Raw genomic sequence first — 21,699 nt, 5'->3', positions numbered from 1 at the left:
GGGCCGGAATGACGTCATATTCCGGCATCACAGAGGGCGCACGAGGGAGGAGTGGGGAGCTGCTAGAACAGCCTCCCTTGCCGCCCGCCTCCTCTCCTCCGGTAATTTACTGGCAGAGCAGGCACCTGCCATCAGGGTAAGCAGATGCCTGCTCTGCCATATTTAAGAAGGACCTCCACCTCCTGGCCCCCCTGTAATGGCGCTGGGGGCGGCTCAAGAGCCGCTCGCCCAGGGCTGCAGCCCCAGTCAGGGGGAGCCCACCAGCATGCCGGCGCCCTAGGCGAACGCCTAGTTTGCCTATATGGTTGCACCGGCCCTGGGTATTATTACTCCTTGTCGTCCAATATTCTTTTCCAAGATGCCACTTTTTTCCTGAACTGCGTCTGCGCTGAAAGCAATCACTGCAGACGCAGGAATAGGACATCCGGGAAGCACTGGACGTGCAGTACAGGAAAAAGCAGCCATCTTGGAAAAGGATATGGATGGCAACAACTGTTCAACTGTTGACACTGCTACCTTGGAGGTGGGAGGACTATATGAGCTAAGATTAGGCCGGTTAGCTGTGTATGGCATTACTGTAATGTAGCAGGAAAGTGGCCAGCCCCTTTAACATTGTTCACAATCTAAGAATGGATATATTTGCGAATAATTGTGGGGTAACCTAAAGGAAATCTACTAATATAAATTCAAGGGGTTTTCTGGAAGTGGAATACTAATGACCTCTCCTCAGGATTGGTCATCAGTATCTGGTCGGTGGGGGTCTGCACCCCTGCTGGTCAGCTATTTGGAGAGGCTACAATGCTCTGGTGAGTGACACGACCTCTTGCTAGAGCTGTGATGGCAAGTTCATCGGTCATGTTGGCCTAGTTGCAGATCAAGTGAAAGGGCCTGAGCTACAATACCAAGCACAGCCACTATACAGTGTACGGCGCTGTGCTTCAAACAGCCCATCTGTGTGAGGATCAGACCCCCACTGATCAGATACTGATATATCCTGAGGACAGGTCATCCGTTTTCTACTGCCGGAAATCCCCTTTAAGTCCACTTTCACATTAGCGCCAGCCTTCTCCGGGTGAACAGCCTGCCGGATCCGTGCTGCCGCTAAGGGACGCATGCCGCCAGAGCTCCGCTCCGGCCCCATTCACTGTAATGGGGGTGGGCCGCAGATCCAGCGGTAGCGCGGCAAACATGCTGAGAGGCGGCCGGAATAAAACTACGACAGGCTGCTGCTAATGTGAAAGTATATTATATAAATAGCAAGATGAGTTTTCTTTCCACTCCAGTGGTTACGGCGTGTGCTATATACTGCTGTAGGGACTCCTGACGGATCTGTGCAGTGAAGAGCAGCCTCTGATGTGTGCTGCCAATGAGCACTCCGCTGCATGCAGAAGCTCCAGGGTCTTAGAATTAGAAAACTATGGCAGCTCACTTCCAGATTAAGCATGACACCTGCCCTGTCAATGTGTTGTAGGGGAGGAGCTGAGCTGCAATACCACACAGGCCGCAGACAGTTGTGGCGCTGTTTTAGGAAGAAATAACCATGGTCCTGTACAACTCCCCAGGATTCTGCTGTTTCTTCCCATTTTAGTTGCATAGCTCCTCACTGCTTCAAGGAAAGCCACACTACATCCTGATTTCTCCATTCTCTCCCTCACAAACTGTCTTCATGCACATGGAGGATTTATTCCCCTCAGCACCATAAATAATAAAGCCTCTTCACACAGATTTGCCTCAAGCCCTGGAGCTCAAACTCCGAACTCCGCTCCAAACTATTGCGTCAGGAACCGCCCCCTCCTGTCATGTACTTATACTAAGTGGGCGTGTTAGATGATAGCCCCACCCCCGCCTGACACTCAGGACGCCTGCAATGATGGTCGCCTAGGAGACAAGCCAGTCTCCGCCCCTACATCTTTCCTTGCCTATCCCGTCCCTCCGCATTCCACACCTGCAGTGTCTCCCGCCTCCCCGCAGTGTCCGCCTTTTGATTGCTACCATTGGTTGTCTCTACCTTCAGTCACAAAGCTGTTCTCTTTCGTAGCTTCCTATTGGTCAAAATGCCCAGTCGTTCAACTCAAGCGTACGTAGGAGACTCCGCTTTGCAGGAATAGTGGGCAGGTGTTGGCGCAGAGGGGCGTGACAGGAAGGCGTGGTAAAGGGGGTGATGGGCGTGGTCTGACGGGTTCTTCTTCTAGCTGGTGGTATTCAGTAGCTGCCCGATAGGAAAACAGCGACAGAGGCGAGAAGGAGGAGGTGCGGAGAGGATCACTGGCAGAGGTGAGTGGCAGCACTGGCAGCAGCAACAGGAGCTGGGCTTCCCTGTGCCCCCGGGGTCTGGGATCCCCTCCAGTGGCTTCATCTATGAAATGCAAGCCATAGACGACCCTCTTCTGCATCGTCTGTGCGCTAGACCCCCTTCCCTCCATCAGATGTCAGCCTGAACGCCCCCTCACTGCCAACATCTGCAGGCAGGACACCTGACAGCATCCCTCCGGCAGTGGTGCCCTGATGCCAGGCCACACTGGCAGTAATTGGGAAGGTGGCAGGCTGATCACTGACATTATTTAGGTCTCCTCTTCTCCCTCGCTCATCCTGCTGCATCAGTGCCCACATTGGCATGGACTGGCCTCATCAGTCCCCATCTACCCCTGGTCACACTGACAGGTCCTGCCATTTTCAGTCGGTCTTTGCCTCCCAGCCTGAAGATGTTCCTCCTGCTGCCGGAGAAGTGCCACCTATTGTTATTCACCCATGGGCTGGAGGGTGCTGGCACCTCATGGGCAAACTATGAGGGCATCTATTCCTTCCTAAATGTCTTCTGTGAAGAGATTAGTCATACATTCTATCTATCTATCTATCTATCTATCTATCTATCTATCTATCTATCTCATATCTATCTATCTATCTATCTATCTATTATCTATCTATCTATCTCATATCTATCTATCTATCTATCTATCTATCTATCTATCTATCTATCTATTATCTATCTATCTATCTATCTATCTATCTCATATCTATCTAGCTATTATCTATCTATCTATCTCATATCTATCTATCTATCTATCTATCTATCTATCTATCTATCTCATATCTATCTATCTATCTATCTATCTATCTATCTATCTATCTATCTATCTATCCATCTAATATCTATCTATCTATCTATCTATCTATCTCATATCTATCTAGCTATTATCTATCTATCTATCTATTATCTATCTATCTATCTATCTATCTATCTATCTATCTATCTATCTATCTATCTCATATCTATCTATCTATCTCATATCTATCTATCTCATATCTATCTATCTATCTCATAATCTATCTATCTCATATCTATCTAGCTATTATCTATCTATCTATCTCATATCTATCTATCTATCTATCTATCTATCTATCTATCTATCTATCTATCTATCTCATATCTATCTATCTATCTATCTCATATCTATCTATCTATCTATCTATCTATCTATCTATCTATCTATCTATCTATCTATCTATCCATCTAATATCTATCTATCTATCTATCTATCTCATATCTATCTAGCTATTATCTATCTATCTATCTCATATCTATCTATCTATCTATCTATCTATCTATCTATCTATCTATCTATCTCATATCTATCTATCTATCTATCTCATATCTATCTATCTATCTATCTATCTATCTATCTATCTATCTATCTATCTATCCATCTAATATCTATCTATCTATCTATCTATCTATCTCATATCTATCTAGCTATTATCTATCTATCTATCTATTATCTATCTATCTATCTATCTATCTATCTATCTATCTATCTATCTCATATCTATCTATCTCTCTCTATCATTATTTCTATTACATATACCTAGCCTATTTGAAGTTGTTTTTGCTGTTGTATATTTATATATATTTGCCCATTTTAAGTTCAAAATAAAAAAGGCTTCATTCTCATGTTGCTCTCCTACTTTGTGGTAGGTAACTGCACATTTGACCGCCATATACGCAGAATCCTGTACCGCGTGGCGTTACAATAGAATTACTATGCTTTCAGTAATAGGTTACCAGCTGGGACCACGTCACGATTCTGCCCTATATTTAACATATACGTTGGGGAAAAAAGGCTGCAAAAGGGCAGTACACTACGATTTCCATCCTGCAGAGGCCAGTAAAAAACGCTAAGGGCTTGTTCACATGAACGTTTTTTGCGTTCTGTATACGTAAAATTCCGTTTCCGTATTTCCATTTTTCCGTTCCGTTCAAAGGTAGAACATGTCCTATTATTGCCCGCAAATCACATTCCATGGCTCCATTCAAGTCAATGGGTCTGCAAAAAAAATGGAGCACATACGGAATGTACTCCGTATGTCTTCCGTATCCGTTCCGTTTTTTGCGGAACATTTATTGAAAATTTTACGCCCAGCCCAATTTTTTCTATGTAATAACTGTATACTGTATATGCCATACGGAAAAACGGAATCGGAAACACTACTGAAACAAAAACGGAAAAACGTATCCGTTAAAAACGGCCCACAAAACGCTGAAAAAGCCATACAGTCGTGTGAACGAGCCCTAACATTTACATTTTCGTGACGGACACCACTGTATGGATCTGTGGGAGGCATCCGTGTAACATATACGTTAATCATAAGACAAAAACGTGATGAGAACCCCGTCAGTAATTCCTAGGACCCGTCGGCAGCTTCTTGGACGCCACTTGTATGGAAGGAGTTCCTCATAACTGATCTTTTGTGTTTGGGTTGGAATAAAATGTATGTTGGTGTAAAAATGTCTACTTTCTGGTAGGATAGAAGTGAGGTTTGTGCAGATGGCCGCCGGGCACCAGTTCTGGGCTGCTCTGCAGATTCTAGGTCAGGCATCCTCAAACTGCGACCCTCCAGCTGTTGAAAAACTACAACTCCCACAATGCCCTGCTGTAGGCTGATACCTGTAGGCTGTTCGGGCATGCTGGGAGTTGTAGTTTTGCAACAGCTGGAGGGCCGCAGTTTGAGGATGCCTGTTCTAGTTGCATGTGATGATCTCTAGGTTGATCATATTGGGCGTTGTAACCCAGCTTTCCTGAAGTCCTGAGCAGAAAATGATACATCCCCTGTATATTGAACACTGCATATGTTAGGTGATAACAACTAAATCATTGGGGATCTGACTGCTGGGATCCCTACCGACTACTAGAATAGGGCTCTGTGCCCCTGCTTAAATGGAACAGTGGTCGAGCGACGAGCGTGTGTGCTGCTACTCCATGCAAGTCTATGGGACTGACAGCGATAACTACAGCATCAGTATTTTTGTCAGACCCATAGACTTTGAATGGCGTGGCAGTGCATATGAAACCCCTTATTACCAGAATACCAGACACTTTCACACAGCTTTTTAATGGTGTTTTGGAGCACTTTTATAGACTCCATACTTTTTTTTTTTGTTGCACCTGCAGTTTTTGGTGTTAAAATCACCAGCTACAGATGTTAGCTGCCGGTCTGTGGGAAATGTGAACTGTAGGACACACAAGCGGTTTTCCTGGGTCTCTGGCATTTTGTTTGAAAAATGCAACAGGTTGAAGTTTTTGCCATTTTTTTTTTCCTGGCATTTTGACAGTAAAAAAAAACAGAAAAAAACATGATTCACACAGCTGTTTAGAAAAAAAAAACACTGCTAAAATAACTGTATAAAAACTGCAGACGATATAGCAAAAACGGAGCTGTTTCTATGACTTTTTTCTAGTGAACACAGGACGTCAGAGCAAAATCGCGTGTGTTCAGGAGGCCTAATTAACGGTGCTCACGCAGACAAACACCCAGCTTTCCCAGTAACAGAACTAAGAAACGAATTAATAAAATGCCTTTACCAGCTCCACAGAAGAGTGCAACTCAAAAAGGCTTAGGAGTCAGGACTCATACACACGAACGTATTATCTTTCTGTGACCATTCAGTTTTTTGCGTTCCGTATAAGGACCGGATACGTAAGCATTTATTTCAATGGATCCGCAAAAAAGAAAAGAAAAGGAAGGTACTCCGTATGCCTTCCATTTCCGTATTTTCGTTCCGTTCAAACATAGAACATGTCCATGGAACGGAAGCGGAAACACTACTGAAACAAGAAACGGAACAACGGATCCGTAAAAAAGGACCGCAAAATACTGAAAAAGCCATACGGTTGTGTGCAGGAGGCCTTAGGCTACATGCAGTGACCGTTAAGGGCTCGTTCACACGACCGTGTGAAGCCCATGCCCGTATTGCGGACCGCATTTGCGGATCCGCAATACACAGGTCCCGTTCCGTGGCCATTCCTCATCACGGATGCGGACCCATTCATTTCAATGGGTCCGCAAATCCGGAGATGCGGAACGGTGCGGAACGGAACCACAGAACAGAGCACTACGGAAGCACTACAGAGTTTGCTCTATCTTTTTGCGGAACATGAAAAGTGAATGGGGCCGCGATCTCTATGCGGCTGCCACACAGCAGGTGACCGTGCTTAGCGGACCGCAATTTGCGGTCCACAGCACGGGCACGGGCTTCCCACAGTCGTGTGGACAAGCCCTAACAGTGGATAAACTGTCAGTTTTTCATGGCCATTTTGCATCCACGTGTGCATCTATTTTTCTGGTCATCTAGCTGTTTTTTTACAGATGCTTTGCCTCCAATTTGTGTCCTTTTTTAATGACCATTAAAAACGGATGTAGTTCATTGTCTTTGTTTTTTTTTTTTTAAACCCAAACCCTGCAGTGCCCTCAGTGTACATAATACCCTCTATAGTGCCCCAGTATATCTAAGTGCCCCCACATAGTGCTCCACTATATCTAATAACTTGCACATAGTGCCCAAGTATATCTGAGTGTGCCCCATAGTGCCCAGTACAACTAAGTTCCCTCACATAGTGCCCCAGTGTATCTAAGTACCCCCCATAGTTCCCCAGTATATCTAAGGGCCCTCACATAGTGTTCCAGTATATTAGAGTGTGCCCCATAGTGCCCCAGTATATCTAAGTTCCCTCACATAGTGCCCCAGTATATCTGAGTGCCCCCATAGTGCCCCAGTACATCTAAGTACCCTCCCATAGTGCCCCAGTATATCTAATTGCCCCCCATAGTTCCCCAGTATATCTAAGGGCTATCACATAGTGTTCCAGTATATTAGAGTGTGCCCCATAGTGCCCCAGTATATCTAAGTTCCCTCACATAGTGCCCCAGTATATCTGAGTGCCCCCATAGTGCCTCAGTATATCTAAGTACCCTCCCATAGTGCCCCAGTATATCTAAGTGCCCCCCATAGTTCCCCAGTATATCTAAGGGCTATCACATAGTGTTCCAGTATATTAGAGTGTGCCCCATAGTGCCCCAGTATATCTAAGTTCCCTCACATAGTGCCTCAGTATATCTAAGTACCCTCCCATAGTGCCCCAGTATATCTAAGCGCCCTCACATAGTGTCCCAGTATATCTAAGTGCCCCCATAGTCCCTCAGTATATCTAAGTACCCTGCCATAGTGCCTCAGTATATCTAAGTACCCTGCCATAGTGCCCCAGTATATCTAAGTGCCCTCACATAGTGCCCCGGTATATCTAAGTGCCCTCACATAGTGCCCCAGTATATCTTAGTGCCTCCCATAGTGCCCCAGTATATCTAAGTGCCCTCACATAGTGCCCCAGTATATCTAAGTGCCCCCACATAGTGCCCCGGTATATCTAAGTGCCCTCACATAGTGCCCCAGTATATCTTAGTGCCTCCCATAGTGCCCCAGTATATAAAAGTGCCCTCACATAGGGTCCCAGTATATAAAAGTGCCCCCACATAGTGCTCCAGTATATATAAGGCCCTCTCCCCAACCCCCGGTAGTGCTAATAAATCTTTTTTTTTTTTTAAAGGCACCTTACCACTTGCATGTGTGGAAACGCTCGGTCTCCACTGGAGGCAGCAGTTCCTGATGCATCGTGATCATGTGACTTCACAACGCTGTGAGCGTCAGGCCCTGCTGCCTTCAGTGTGGAGCAAGTGTTCTCTTGTGTGCAAGTGGTGAATATTTTTTTTTTTATACTTTAACCCCTGAAAGACCCTTTTTTTTTACATAGTGTCCCCATTTTAAATGGCCGTTAGATGGTGCACTGCTGTCTAAACAGCTGTTAAAAATTAGCCCATTGATTTCAATGGGGTCTCTCTGGCCGTGGCATGTCCTATTTTTTGATGCCAGCTATTCGCTGTACATTAAATACATGGTCCTATGAATAGCCCCATAGACTTTGGTCCTGAAAATGGCGTTTTTCCACTGTTGTGTGAATGTACCCTTATTTAGTGATTTTTTGCTTAAAGGGATTGTCCGGGTTCAGAGCCGCTCCCCTTCACTCATTTACCATGTCTGAGTGGAGCATCGGAGCATTTCTTTACTACCAGTGATGTTCGTTGAATCCAAGTCAAGAATGGACAGGTTTCTTCTTTATTATATGGTGCGGTTTTTAAAACCGCAAGTGGAAAAAAATGAATTCCTATGCGAATTCCCCATTGAAATTGAAGGTCAAGACTTGCATACATTTTTAGCGCTTTTTGTTTTAGCCTGGAATTAGCGCCAAAATCACACGGGCGAGATTGCTGGAGGTGAACGCATTGCACCCGCGCGATAAAAACTGAACAACGGAACGCAATCTCAGTCAAAACTGACTGCAATTGGGTACCTACTCGCGCGGGTTTGCCCCAACGCATCCGGACCTTATCCGGACACGCTCGTGTGAACTCAGCCTTAGGCCCCTTTGCAGACGAGTGTTGGTCATGCTGCGAGTTCGCAGTGCAGCTCCCGTCCTGACCTCCCAGCACTGACGGGTTGCATAACATTATATTGATTTATGATGCTGTGTAACCCTTAGACCTCTTTCACACGGGTGTTGCAGGAAAATGTGCGGGTGCGTTGCGGGAACACGCGCGATTTTTCTGCGCGAGTGCAAAACATTGTAATGCGTTTTGCACTCGCGTGAGAAAAATCGTGCATGTTTGGTACCCAAACCCGAACTTCTTCACAGAAGTTCGGGCTTGGGATCGGTGTTCTGTAGATTGTATTTTTTTCCCTTATAACATGGTTATAAGGGAAAATAATAGCATTCTGGATACAGAATGCATTGTACAATCGGGCTGGAGGGGTTAAAAAAAAAAAAAAAATAATTTTACTCACCTTACTCCACTTGATTGCGGAGCCAGCATCTCCTTCTGTCTTCATCTTAGCTGTGTGAATGAAAAGGACCTGTGGTGACGTCACTCCAGTCATCACATGGTCCATCACATGATCCATTACCATGGTAAAAGATCATGTGATGGATCATGTAAAGACCGGAGTGACGTCACCACAGGTCCTGTTGCTCCACACAGCTAAGATGAAGACAGAAGAGAAGCCGGGCTGCGCGAGCAAGTGGATTAAGGTGAGTTAAATTTTTTTAAATTTTTTTTTAACCCCTCCAGCCCTATTGTACTATGCATTCTGTATTCAGAATGCTATTATTTTCCCTTATAACCATGTTATAAGGGGAAATAATAATGATCGGGTCTCCATCCCGATCGTCTCCTAGCAACCGTGCGTGAAAATCGCACCGCATCCGCACTTGCTATGCGATTTTCACTCAACCCCATTCACTTCTATGTGGCCTGCGTTGCGTGAAAAACGCAGAATATAGAGCATGTTGCGATTTTCATGCAACGCACAAGTGATGCGTGAAAATCACCGCTCATGTGAACAGCCCCATAGAAATGAATGGGTTCAACTCACGCATCGCATCCGCGCGGAATACTCGCCCGTGTGAAAGGGGCCTAAGGGTTACATAGCATCATAAATCAATATAATGCTATGTGACCCCAGCAGCGCTGTGAGGTCAGGACGGGACCTCGTTGCGGACTCGCTGCGGGAGAAACGCTTGTCTGCAAGGGGCCTTAAAACCGTGAATAGAAATAATCCACTTTGTTTGTATTACTATGCAGTTTTCCTATTGAAATCAATGGAGGTGTACTGCAAATTTTTTCCACATAGATTTTAGGCGCGAAATGCAGATCAGGCTTCTTTCACCTGTGCGGCGTGGTCTCCGGCAATATATCTACCTTATTCTGTCCCAGTGCCGCATCGCTGGATCCAGTTTTGATTAAATAGTAATAAAGTGACGTCTGCGGCATGCATTGAGGGATGTGGTACAATGCAAAATACTTTCCCATAATGACCAATCAGAATTCGGCTTTCACTTTCTAAACTAAACTTAAAAAAAATAAAAAAAATAATGAACCCTTATTGGTTGCCAGGCAACCCGGCTGCTTTTTTCAGAGACAGTTTTGCTCCATGGGGGGTTAGCTTGGGGGTTTTGAAGATTGGTATATGTGTATAATGTGTGAGGGTACGTCTGCAGCGAATCCAGAGAAAAACCGTGCCGCAGAAACTGCTGGAATAGAGCAGGTTTTCGTGGTGGCATCTCTCCCCGGATCGCGCTAGTCCTCCTTTTCATCGCAGAGGTTGTATGTCACTGGTAACACCCGCAGCATGTATTGACGCGACGCAGATCAAGCCAGTGACTCTGTAGGGTTTTCTCCACAACGCGTGGATATTTCTGAAATTCCCTCCACTTTTCTGATACTATAAATGCTGTGGATTTCCCACATGAAATTTCACCCACATTTAAATGTACCCCAACTCTGCAGGAAATAAAAATCATCGGATATCACCTAGCCTTCTTAGGTCTCATGCATATGGCGGTCATGTACAGAAGTCCCATGCACATCTATCTACAGTATCTCTCTATCTAATATCTATCTTTCTATCTATCTCATATCTATCTATCTATCTATCTATCTATCTATGTGTCTGTCTATCAGTACTATTATTAATCTATTCCTTGTACAGTAGGTGTGTATTAGGCTACTTTCACACTCGCGTTTTGGGTGGATCCGTCATGGATCTGCAAAAACGGATCCGTTACATCCGTCATGAACTCCATTAAAAGTCAATGGGAGACGGATCCGTTTTCTATTGTGCCATATTGTGTCAGTGAAAACGGATCCGTCCCCATTGACTTACATTGTTTGCCAGGACGGATCCGTTTGGCTCAGTTTCAACAAGCGGACAGCAAAACGCTGCAGGCAGCTTTTTGGTGTCCGCCTCCAAAGCGGAATGGAGACGAAACGGAGGCAAACTGATGCATTCTGAGCGGATCCTTTTCTATTCAGAATGCATTAGGGCAAAATGGATCCGTTTTGGACCGCTTGTGAGAGCCCTGAACGGATCTCACAAACGGAAAGCCGAAACGCAAGTGTGAAAATAGCCTTAGGGTCCATTCACACATCCGTAGTGTATTGCGGATCCACAATACACTCAGCCGGCACCCGCCATAGAACTGCCTATTCTTGTCTGTAATTGCGGACAAGAATAGGACATGTTCTATTTTTTGCGGAACCGCGGCCCGGAAGTTCGGGGCCGAAGCCTGGAAGTTTGGGGCTGCGGCACGGAAATGCGGATGCAGACAGCACACTGTGTGCTGACCGCATCTTTTCTGTCCCCATAGAAAATGAAAGGGTCCGCACCCGTTCCGCAAAATTGCGGAACGGATGCAGACCCATTTGCAGACGTGTGAATGGAGCCTTAGTGTTGCCCACCTTCTCCATTTCATATAAAGTGCACTATTATGCAGTGGAGTGCACATATTGAGTCCCATTTTCCGGGAGCAGGAGAGGAGGGAGCGCTGGAATGTGAGAGGGAGATCTCAGTCACTCATGAGCAGCAATTACTTTCAACTACCAAATTGTTATCCGTCTCAGAAAAAAATCCGCCCAGACGTCTATGGTAACTGCTGTGTATATGGAGATTACCAGATATGGTTGGCCACAGTATGTAATCATGGCATAGTCATCTCCAACCTGTGTCTCTTCAACTGTTACAAAGCTGCAACCCCCAGCATGTCTTCATAGTCTGTCACTGCCAGGGCATGCTAAGAGTAGTAGTTACTCAACACCTTGAGAGCCACAATTTTATACAATTTTAAATAACCCCCTCTAGGATGCCCGGCTCCGCGACTCTGCACATACTTTCCTGGCACCCTACGCTGGTCTCCTCCAGGATCACACCATGCCCGTGCATCTCCCCTGCCGGAGGAAATCAACATCCAGCGACGGGGGCTGCAGCCAATAGCTGGCCGTGACAATGACTTGCCTCCTTCCAACATGTGTGACGTCACGCTGCTATTGGCTACATAACACCCCCACCCCCACCCCACCCTCGTCGACAGATGTTGATTTTTGCTGGCAGGGGAGATGCAGTCACGGGCGTGGATTGATCCTGGGATCCTGGAGGAAACTGGCATCGGAGACCAGGTACAGTATGTGCAAGGTCGCGGGGATGGGCACCCTAGAGGGGGTTATTCAAACTTGGAAAACCCCTTTAAGGACTCCAACTTTAGAACATTTGGAGATGCTTACCTGCTATTTAGTTTCTTCAGATCTTGCTCCTCCGCTGCTTTTAAGCTCAGCTCAATTAGGTCATAGCTATGTGACATGTCTGGAGCTACAGGTACAGGTACTCTCCCTGCAGCTCTGCCTCCTCTTACTGGCCACTGTATATAGTAGATAGATAGATATGAGAGATATGAGAGATATGAGATAGATAGATTCTTATTTTTTCCTGCGTTCTGACATCAAGTTCTGTTAACTACATTGTTAGAAAACAAAAACAACGATAAAGGATAAAAAAAATACAACTCAAATACTCCCAATATTATGTTCCTGTGTTCTTGTAAATACTACCGTTCCTCCAGTTGCCAAGATGCAGTTGTCGTTGATGACACTCATTGCCTGTTGCTGTCAGATCTTGTTCCACCATCTCACTGCTTCTCCACATGACAGGAGAAGACCTTTTGTCCTACCATAACTTAGAAGTAAATTCAGACCCTTTACTTTAACTCCTTTCCGCTTTTGCATTTGGTTTTCGGAATGCTAGCAATGAGTTGACAGACAATGGGATATTTCAGCGTCGCATACTCGCTGGTTATTGGCATTTGTGTGAAGATATATTACCTAACTTGTAGTAGGCACGTTCTATGATGGTCTCATACCTTTGGTCAAATGTAGAATGAGAGCGTACAGGATTCACACGGCCAGTGTCTATGCACTGCGGACCACTATTTGTGGTCCGCAGGACGGGCATGGAGCCCTAACGATCGTGTGAATGGGTCCTATCTCGGCTATTTTGCTCTAGTGTAGTCGAAACTATCATTATCCATCCGGTTCCCTAGTAAATACTGTGTGTTCTTGCACGTTCCATGCTTTCATCTCATCTTTCACACAATTGGTATTATTTTGTGCATGGTTGATCATGGGATTAACGGAATGCCTTATATTTTCCGAAATTCCTCCATGGTTTTACAAAAATATCCAGCTGTGAGTACATACTGCTTTTATGGAGGAGATGCTGGTGAAGTTCTGCAATTGTACTTTACTGTAAAATGTTCCTCAAAGTTATAAGACCAGTTCACCTGTTTTAGTCACATACAGTTTTATGCAAAAGTTGTAGGCACTGGTTGGAAAAATGCTGCAATGTAAGAATGCTATTATATAGACGTGCTCATAGTTAGTATTTATCAGCTAACAAAATGCACGGCGAATGCCCGAACCGGAAATGTAAATCGGATCGGTATTTGGAGTGACCTTCCTTTGTCTTCACAACAGCATCAGTTCTTCTAGGTACACTTCACACAGTTTGTCAGTAGATATTTCACGAATATTTGGTAGAATATTCGTCATATATTCGCGAATTCGAGATTATTTTCTTGATCGTGAAAAATTGGCAACGTAATATTCGTGTAATATGCTCGAAATACAGGCGTGGGTCAGTATGGCTACATTTTCCAAGCTGCTAGAAGTTTCCTGAGACTGGAGAAAATGGTTGGCACGGCAGAACATTACAATAGCTTTATATGCAGATAGAGTGCTCTAATATATTCGCAATCGCGAAATCGGCACTAATGATGCAAATATTTTGGCGCAATACGTGCTTCACATTTTAACAGGTCTGACTACTTATTAGTGATTGGTGCACTAAGTATTGTTGTGAACTTGTGACCGGTGATGGCAAGTTCGCAGTGTTCGCCGACGAACACATGCGATCTGCCATCTTTATTCCCAAGTCCGGCGATGCAGAGGTAAGTCCTTACCTGTGCCTGCGCCGCTCTGAAACATATGCGGTCACCGGGAGCAGGCAGTTCCGAGAAAAGCCTTCATCGGGCTGTTCTCGGAACTGCCTGCTCCCGGTGACGGCATGTGTTTCAGAGCGGCGCAGGCACAGGTAAGGACTTACCTCTGCATCGCCGGACTGGGGAATAAAGATGGAGAACACTGCGAACTGGCCATCACTGCTTGTGACATCACAGCACTATGTATTTTTGTAGCATACATACATATAGGTAAGGCTGGTTCCAGCCTGCATTTGTGGGAGGGGCGTCTGGCCTTATATTCTGCTCACTCCCGTCCAGCCAGGCGCCCGAGCTTCACGCTTTACTGCGGCTTACGCTCCCTCCTTCAGTATCGTCACTTCCGTGTATCGCGGTCACGTGCCTCCGCCGCCAGTTCCGCCGCCAGCCTGCCAGGTAATCGGGGTGTTGCGTCCCCGCTCTAGTTTCACGTTCGCCCGGGTTACTGGCTTTGGGGGGTTGCCCGGTGGGATGCCGCTCTCCCCCAGCATGTTCCGCCCACGCAGGCACAGGCGGCTGGGTCGGGGGAGCGGTGTCCTAACTCAGCACACTTCCATTTATGCCGCTCTGCATAAGGTTCATTAAAGAGTTAAGGGGTCAGCGGCAGAGCCGCGGCGAGGCTTTGTTTGCATGCTCTAAAAGTACTCATTAATTCTGTTGTTTTGGTGCAGGGGTACTCCTGTGTCACGGCGGGGTTTTGTTTGTATGCCTTTATAACAGCGCTGTCTGCACTTGAGGTACTCGCAAATTCTGATGTTATGGTGCAGGGGTACTCCTGTGTCAGGGCGAGTCGGCGTGTTATGCCTTGGAAGCTGCGCTGTCAGCTCTGGAGGCATGCACGGTTCTGAGGTTTGGTGCAGGGGTACTCCTGTGTCCAGGGGGGCTTCGCTACATTCATGCCTCCTAAACCCCTCCAGCAGGTCACCAGCGGGTTTAGGAGCTGCAATGCTGGTTGTTTAAAAAAAAGGGGGGCGTTATATAAAAAAAAAAAAAAAAAAAAGAAACAATATATCAATTCACGCTTATTTCTGGGTTCGAAATCCTCCAGCATCATGGTGCCAGAATTTGCGAGGGGATTTTTTCACGTTACTTCCCGGTTCCCCCTTTTTTTCGGGGTCCTGGGATCACCCAGGTTGTCAATGTCCCTGGATCGCCCAGGTTGTCAATGTCCCTGGATCGCCCAGGTTGTCAGTGTCCCTGGATCGCCCAGGTTGTCTATGTCTCTGGATCACCCAGGTTGTCAATGTCCCTGGATCGCCCAGGTTGTCAATGTCTCTGGATCGCCCAGGTTGTCTGGGTCCCTGGATCGCCCAGGTTGTCAATGTCCCTGGATCGCCCAGGTTGTCAATGTCCCTGGATCGCCCAGGTTGTCAGTGTCCCTGGATCGCCCAGGTTGTCAATGTCCCTGGATCGCCCAGGTTGTCAGTGTCCCTGGATCGCCCAGGTTGTCAGTGTCCCTGGATCGCCCAGGTTGTCAATGTCCCTGGATCGCCCAGGTTGTCAGTGTCCCTGGATCGCCCAGGTTGTCAATGTCCCTGGTTCGCCCAGGTTGTCAATGTCCCTGGATCGCCCAGGTTGTCAGTGTCCCTGGATCGCCCAGGTTGTCAGTGTCCCTGGTTCGCCCAGGTTGTCAATGTCCCTGGATCGTCCAGGTTGTCTATGTCCCTGGATCGCCCAGGTTGTCAATGTCCCTGGTTCGCCCAGGTTGTCAATGTCCCTGGTTCGCCCAGGTTGTCAATGTCCCTGGATCGCCCAGGTTGTCAGTGTCCCTGGTTCGCCCAGGTTGTCAATGTCCCTGGATCGTCCAGGTTGTCTATGTCCCTGGATCGCCCAGGTTGTCAGTGTCCCTGGTTCGCCCAGGTTGTCAATGTCCCTGGATCGTCCAGGTTGTCTATGTCCCTGGATCGCCCAGGCTGTCTGTGTCTCCGGTTTATTCTTAGGGTTTGTTTATGTTCTTTAATTCTATCGTTGTATTGTTCCTCCCTTTAGTTCGGACTTTAGTTGTACGCGTTCTACGTTTTCGACCAGGCAATTCCGGAGCGCTCTCTGGTAAGTCAGTTCATAGAGGGTTCGCAAGGCAGGGTTCAAATTTCGGTTCTACTCAGGGTCATTTTCCTTTCATTAGCTCCATCTTTAGCATTTGGGGTTTTGGGGCCGTGCTTCCAAATCCATTCGTGTCCTACCAGGTAGGTGGTTCGTCCGATGGGCATTTTTTACTTTATTGTTTCTCACATTCTTCCGTCCGGCCTCTTCGCATACGTCTGTATCGTTGCTTTTTCTGGGTGTTCTTTACTCGTCTTTTTTCTCAGGTCGGATATGTCCCACGTCTCCTCCGATATGGTCGATAACGTCTCCATGCCTGGAACTCCCGTCTCTGGGCGCGACAGCGGTGCATCATTAAGAAGCTGGACGGTGCCTAGATTGGTCGCCGAACTCAACCGCAGGGGGATACGGCATCCGGCGTCTGCTCGCAAGGCCGAATTGTATCGCCTGCTGATGACGGCCCCGGCCCCGATGGCGGGCCCTTCCAACCCGGATGCTATACAGCTGGCCTTAGCTCAGATTCAGTCGTCCATCACTGGGCTGGCTGGCTCAGTTTCGGACATTCAGGCTAGGGTAGCGGTCCTGGAATCCAGGCCCACGGTTCCACCGCAATTTCCAGGGTCGGCAGTCACCCCTGCCATTCCGCTGGACGTTGCAGGTAGGCCTTCTGTCACCCCTCAGATCGCCCCTTCCCACTTTGTTCCCGAGCATATTAAAAAGGATATCCTGGCGGGCAAGGACGTGAACCTCGCATCCATCCTCATTGCCTCCCAGGATATTTCAGAGAATCGGGTCGTCAACTGCGGAGAGGTTTCTGTGGTATTGAGAGCTAAGGATGCTCGGCTCAATAGAAAACTATCTATGTCCGAGTTTGTCCTGGCCTTCAGCCTTTACAGGGACGTGGTGTGTTCTGCTCAACCAGATCGCAGGGAAGAGCTGGACACTTACTTGTACCGGATTGCGGACTTGGGGCACAAATACGGCGGCACGGCTTTTTACGATTATCATCGTTCTTTTTCGGCTAAAGCCGCGGCCGCTTTGAGTCAGTTCCAGTTCGTGTCTAGCTGGGCGGAGCTGGATATGGAATTGTTTTGCCGGCATTTTGCGGGTCTTAAGGCCCCCCTCTGTGCTACCTGCCAGTCCATTTTTCATTCTACCGACTGGTGTCCCAATCCGGTGCAAGCCCCACAGTCAGCCCCCTCGGCATGTCCTTCTGGGTCATCCAGGTCTTCCCCGTCGTTAGATAAGCTGGGCAGACCCATCGTGTTTCTCGGGGGCAACCAGGTTTGCAATAACTTTAACGCCAAGGGATGTGCCTTCAATTCCTGCCGGGCGCTCCATATTTGTTCCCTTTGTTTTCGGGCCCATCCCCGCTCCTCCTGTCCCAGGAGGGCAGCCAAGGATTCCTGACTAGCCGACATTAATTTGGGGTTACTGGCTGCTCTTCTGCGGGACCACCCTGATCGGCTTTTTGTCTCCTTCTTGTTGGATGGGTTCCGAGAGGGTTTCCATACGGGCCTCATTACTCTCCCGCAGGGCTGTTGGACGGGTCCTAACCTGTTATCCGCGGCCAGCGATCCTGAGGCTGTCACCTCTCTCATCCAACTGGAGGTCGACAAGGGGTTTGTCATCGGTCCGTTCTCAGACATTCCTTTCCAGTCCTGGCGCATCAGTCCCATTGGTCTTGTTACTAAACTGTCATCTAATAAAAAGCGTCTCATTTACGACCTCTCTGCGCCTCATATGTCGGCCATCCCGAGTCTCAATTCTCTCATCCCATCCGAGGAGTATTCAATGCAATATTCCTCGGTCGACGAGGCAATTCAGTACATTTTGCTGGCAGGGGCCGGGGCTTGGTTGGCTAAAGTAGATATAGCCGATGCTTTCAAGCAGCTTCCTATCCACCCACAGCTTTGGAAGTATTATGGCTTCAAGTGGGCGGGCAATTACTACTTCGCCAACCGTCTCACTTTCGGGTCTAAAAGTAGCCCGTGGCTTTTCGACCAACTAGCCAAAGCACTGCACTGGATCCTTATCCATCATGGCGGGTTATCCATGGTAGTTCACTACCTGGATGACTTCCTTATGGTAGAAAGTCCTAGTCAGGTCCCATCCATTCCTCACACTCTTTTGGATATTTTTGCCCGTCTTCAGGTCCCTGTCGCTGCCGCCAAGACGGAGGGTCCGGCCACCAGGGTCACCTTCTTGGGCATAATTCTGGATACAGTTAAGATGGAGGCCAGCCTCCCCAGCGAGAAATTGCACCGGATCCGATCTGCCATCTCTCGAGCGGTCCGGTCCCTCTCTTTGACCAAGGTCGAGTTGCAATCCTTGCTGGGGATGCTTAATTTCGCCACCAGAATCATGCCTCAAGGCAGGACCTTTCTCGCCAGTTTATTATGTCTGTTGCCCTCCGCTCCAGAGCAGGATTCTGTTGTCCATCTCGACGGTCATGCCATCGCGGACCTGTGCATGTGGGACAGTTTCCTGTCCAATTGGAATGGCATTTCGCTATTCGTGCCACAGTGGGGTTCAGCTTCTCCTCTCGTCTTTTCGGATGCCGCGGGGTCATTCGGGTTCGCTGCCATTTTCAGGTCCCATTGGTTGGCCGCCGGATGGCCGCCAGAATTGGCCTCTGATCCTGCTGCTCTTAAATCCTCTCCCCTCCTGGAACTATATCCCGTAGTGGCGGCAGCCCAGGTTTGGGGTCACCTTTGGTCTAATTCGTCCGTGTCCTTTGTCACGGATAGTCAGACCTTGGTGGACATCGTTAACAAAGGCAGGGCCCAGTCGTTCAAGATCATGGCATTTTTGCGCAAGCTAGTCTGGCTGTCCCTCCGCCACAATTTTCATTTCCGATGCATACATATATCAGGCGAGCAGAATAGGGCCGCGGACGCTCTTTCCCGCTTTAATTTTCCGGTTTTTTTCCAGGAAGTGCCCGACGCGGATCGGTCAGGTGCGCCCGTGCCTCATTTCAGCACCCTCACCCTGGGCTAGATGTCCTCATAGACGAAGCCAAGGGTCTGGTCAGAAAGTCTTTCGCATAATACAGCGAGGAATTACCAGGCCGGCTTGAGGGCGTTCGATAAATTCTCCAGAACTCACCCAAGGGGTCTTCATTCCGAAACGGCTCACATCATGGCCTTTTAGCCCATTGTCACTACCAACTGGGGCTGTCACACAATACCATCAAACTCTATTTAGCTGGGCTGCAACACCACTTCATGCTGGATGATCCACACCGCGGGTCCTTTTTCTCTGTTCAGGCCATTAAGGCCACCCTTCGGGGTATTCAGAAAGAGGGTAAGGGGTCCCAGAGCCGTAGGCAACCCGTGTCTAGCGAGTTGTTTAGGGCTCTCTCCTCGTCTTTGGACGGTTATCCTTTTCGGCCCTCCACTAGCTTGGTCTTGAAAGCAGCCATGTACCTCATTTTTTATGGGTTTCTTAGGCCGGGGGAAGTTTTAGCCGGTCCGAACCGTCAGGGTCACCCGTTGAAACAGCATCTGTCTTGGGGCCGAGGTTGCTACACTCTCCTCCTACCCTCTACCAAGACCAGTCAGACGGGTCCCCCTACTGCAATCAAATTTTATCCGTCCGCCAACTTACGGTGCCCAGTTCAGGTGCTGCACCAATTATTATCACTCATTCGGGTCGGTCCTTCAGACAGTCCTCTCCTGCCGCACGCCGGCAAACCCCTTACCGCCACACGGTTCATTACCTGCATCCGTGCTCTTGCCCAAGGTTTAGGATACGACCCCAAAATTATATCAGGGCATTCTTTCCGCATAGGGGCAGCTTCAGCCGCATCACGACATCAGGTGCCAGCTCACGTCATTCGAAGCATGGGGCGATGGCGGTCCTCTTGCTACACTAGATATATTCCTGATCCTCAATTTGAGATCGCACGTGCCTTTTGTTCTTTGGCTTTGTAAATCATGTAATAAAATGTTGTTACTAATGGTTGTTTTTTGCCCCCTTTTCTTGGTGTACCCTCGTCGTGGCTCCCGGCATAATTCAGCCACCTTGCTCAGGGCAGGGGTCTCTGCGTACGCTGACGTTTCCTAGCCCTGACCATAAATAGGTAAGGCTGGTTCCAGCCTGCATTTGTGGGAGGGGCGTCTGGCCTTATATTCTGCTCACTCCCGTCCAGCCAGGCGCCCGAGCTTCACGCCCCTCCCCCCCCGCCCCTTTTTCCAGGTTTCACTGGGTATGCCCCCTTTTCTTGGTGTACCCTCGTCGTGGCTCCCGGCATAATTCAGCCACCTTGCTCAGGGCAGGGGTCTCTGCGTACGCTGACGTTTCCTAGCCCTGACCATAAATATATATACATACAGCTCTATGTATGTAGCATGTATGTGTGGACAGCAGAACACTATCAGCTACACTATATCAGGATATAACCTACACTGACTATCTCCCATTAACTATCTGTATTATATATATATATAAGCTAACTAACTAACTAATGTAATGACACAGGAAAGCAGAGAGCACGGCAATGACACTGCTGTCTCTCTCAGATCTGCAAATACTGCAGACAAGGGCTGCTGGGGAGGTTCTTGTATAGTAAGGGGTAGGCAAATTTCCTATTGGTTGCTAGGGATGTTGCTTATTTTTGATGCCACTGTTCCCTGCATCGCAGACGAAATCCCGCGCCTGCGCCATTCACTTCTGTCTTCGGTGCAGGCGCAGTGAGTGAATGATGCCATCCTGGTGCCGGATTCCTCACTGCGCCTGCGCCGACTACGTCACAGTGAGGAAGCCGGCATCAGGAGAGCGGCCTTCACTCACTGCGCCTGCGCTGAAGACAGAAGTGAACGGCGCAGGCGCGGGATTTTGTCAACGATGCAGGGAACAGTGGCATCAATCAAGAGGAGCGGGGCGGGCATAACACTGGACCTGGGCGGGATAAAGGGTGAGTGGCGGAGCCTCTAGGTGCTGATTCTACGCGCACATAGCATCTAGAGGCTCATTAGCATATAATAAAAGTGCCTTTTTTTACAAAAACGGCTGCAGGGACTAATGTTAGAAACAAACATACTGTTATGTAGTGCTGACATTAGCGAATCGCTATATCAGTCAGCTACATAACAGTATTTCTGGTGGTAGAAACCCTTTAAGTGAATGGGCCTGGGCTGCAATGCCAGACACAGCCGGAAGATATGTCATCAATATTTTTTGACCTTGTTTGGGTCCCTGTCCAGTTCACATTTCTTGTGGATTGTGAGCAGATCTATTCGTTTTTATAAGTCTGTAAAAAAAATATGGACAGCATGTGGAGAACGTATGAGAGCATATGGTGTGCTAGGAAGCTGCTTGAGTAATGTGCAGATAGATGCAATAGAAAAAGAAGGTTCCGTCTCCTTTAGTCATTATATGAAAATCTTCAACCCTTTATTGGTACTGATATACACACATGGACAGGATAAAATCGTTTATGCTCTTC

The 21,699-nt window shown here is 47.8% G+C and overlaps 1 protein-coding gene across 5 annotated transcripts in view; it reads left to right on the top strand.

Moving 5' to 3' along the window:
* Positions 1-2,170: 2,170 nt before the first annotated feature.
* Positions 2,171-21,699, top strand: part of CDKL5 (cyclin dependent kinase like 5) — a 398,517-nt gene continuing 378,988 nt past the window's right edge. For all 5 annotated transcript variants that reach the window (XM_040423700.1, XM_040423696.1, XM_040423698.1 and 2 more), the window contains exon 1: positions 2,171-2,274. The gene's annotated coding sequence lies outside the window, so the exon portion shown is untranslated. The remainder of the gene's footprint in view (positions 2,275-21,699) is intronic.

This window comes from Bufo bufo, chromosome 3, assembly GCF_905171765.1.
Source record: "Bufo bufo chromosome 3, aBufBuf1.1, whole genome shotgun sequence".
NCBI lineage: Eukaryota > Metazoa > Chordata > Amphibia > Anura > Bufonidae > Bufo > Bufo bufo.
This window is presented reverse-complemented; position numbering and strand designations above follow the sequence as displayed.